Source organism: Sorex fumeus, unplaced genomic scaffold, assembly GCF_029834395.1.
Source record: "Sorex fumeus unplaced genomic scaffold, SorFum_2.1 ptg000005l, whole genome shotgun sequence".
Lineage (NCBI taxonomy): Eukaryota > Metazoa > Chordata > Mammalia > Eulipotyphla > Soricidae > Sorex > Sorex fumeus.
In genome coordinates, this window is record NW_026606062.1 from 5,755,373 (window position 1) to 5,757,850 (window position 2,478).

The window sequence follows — 2,478 nt, forward strand, 5'->3', positions numbered from 1 at the left end:
TACTTATGCTGAAACAATATTTACAACTTGTAAATATCAAAATTACAATAAACTGGATTTTGTTCTCCTCTTGCAATTTTCATTTATACCTCAGCTTGTCTTTTCTTTATAAGCTTCAGTTCACACACCATATACTAGTCTCAACATTTATCACTCTGCAGAGGGATCAATAGAAATATGTAATTTAGACTATACCTGACCCCCAAATTCTTCCAGAAACTAAATCTTGGCACTGTCAGGAACATTTTAAATATCCCGTTTAATAAAAAGAAGTGAAGAGTTATTGCTGACAATTATAGGCATCTTCATTCCAGTTTAAAATCTAGCCAGTAAATGAGGAGATTGCACATTTTGGAAATGTGTAAACTACGATTCTCCTCTTGTATCTGCTGGCAAAAGGATGGGGTTTCTGTGTTCAGGAGAAAATGAATAAATGTATCCAAGAAATTAACATAAATAGGGTCTTTGTGAGTTGGGAAGAAGTCTTAATGTAAAAAGATATATTTAGAAATATGTTTGTTCCGAGGGAACTTAAGGGGGTGGGAATCTATTCATTGTGAAATAGAACAATGACATACTTAATATGAAACTTTGTTTTTATTCCAGGAAAAGGAGAAACTATGATAAGAGAGACTCTGTGTGTGTGTCTCTGTGCCTCTCTCTCTCCACCCCTCAAACACACAAACACACACACTCACACAAGCCACACACACACGCGCACACACACAAAATGGTGACTATGGTCTGTCTGAAAAATATTAACTGTTGATAACAGCAAACAATTCTGCAGTGTTTGAAGACCTTGCCAAGTTTCACCTCAGTGAATATGAACCAAAACACGTGAGCCCAAATTCAGAATTTTAGCACATATATTTGTACTAGCACTGTAGCACTGTCCTCCTGTTGTTCATTGATTTGCTCGAGCGGGCACCAGTAACATCTCCATTGTGAGTCTTGTTGTTACTGTTTTTGGCATATCAAATAGGCCACGGGGGCTTGACAGGTTCTGCTGTGTGGGTGGGATACTCTCGGCAGCTTGCCAGGCTCTGAGGAATCGAACCTGGGTCAGCCACGTGCAAGGCAAACGCCTTACCCACTGTGCTACTGCATCCGGAAATATGGAATTTTTTTCTGTGAATACCTAAATTATGGAGTAGGAAAGTAGGAAAGGAGAGGTGAGGAGAAGGAGGGTTTGAGAAAGAAAGGATAGAATGAGGAAAGAAAGATAAAAATAAAGTCAGACAACAACACAAAGATGTTTTAGGTATACACTTGGGAAAATGAGTTCATTTCAGCTGCTTCATGCTTTCCACAAATAAAAATGCCTTTGATACACATACTCCCTCTTTCAATGACTGAATAGAGCAAATATATGACAAGATTTCTGTAATCTACTAAACTCATGGGTTTTATAATGCATTTTGTATGTACTATACATTCTTGGGATATTGTTTGTTCAATTTTAATAAATATAGTTTACAACTTACCTTATCACACAACCTCTTTCTGGAACTGGGTAAGAAACTATGTTTCTCTGTAGTAGAAATCCCATTTGTATATCTTTAACAATTTTATTTTTTTATTGAATCACTGTGAGATAGTTACAAAACTTTCATGTTTGAATTTCAGTTATATAATGATCGAACATCTCTCCCTCTACCAGTGCACATTCTCTACAATCAATGTCCCCAGTATTAAATCCCTGCCCCATCCCAACCCTCCCCCTGCCTCTATGGCAGACAATTTCTCCCATACTCTCTCTCTACTTTGGCGCATTATGGTTTGCAATATAGTTACTGAAAGGCTGTGATGTTTGGTCCTTTATGTTCTTCAGTACATGTCTCCCATCCCGAACGATTCCTCCAATCATCATTGCCTTAGTGATCCCTTCTCTACTCCAATTACCTTCTCCCTTAGCTCATGAGACAGGCTTCCCACTATAGAGAAATATTTCTAGCCCTGATGTCTACTGTCCTTGTGTGCCAGTCTCGTATTATGTTATTTTATATTCCACAAATGAGTGCGGTCATTCTCTTTCTGACTCATTTAACTTACCATGATACGCACCTTTAATTTTTAAGAGAGTGAACAAGTGAGTTTGTAGGATTCTGGCTACAGTTGCAAGTCAAAATCTCACAAACGATTTTTCCTTCTCTCTTTTATTCCCCCATCCCTGTTGCCAAGTTCCTTCTTACAAGTTCCTGGGGAGCAGGAATAGGAGCAGGGACAGTCTCTGAACAGGGGCAGGAAATAAATCCTGGACTAACAGGGTGACATTCCCACTGTCAGACAACTATCTACAGACCATGATGGGAAAGTGATAGACTTTTACACACCCTGGAATAAAATTATTAGATTCAGAGGTTTCAACGTGGCCTCAGAAAAACAAAATCAACTGTTCATGTAGATCACATGATAGAGAAAATACTCTGACCACAACTCGTATATTATCTAAGCAAAACTTTTATGTTACAGGGT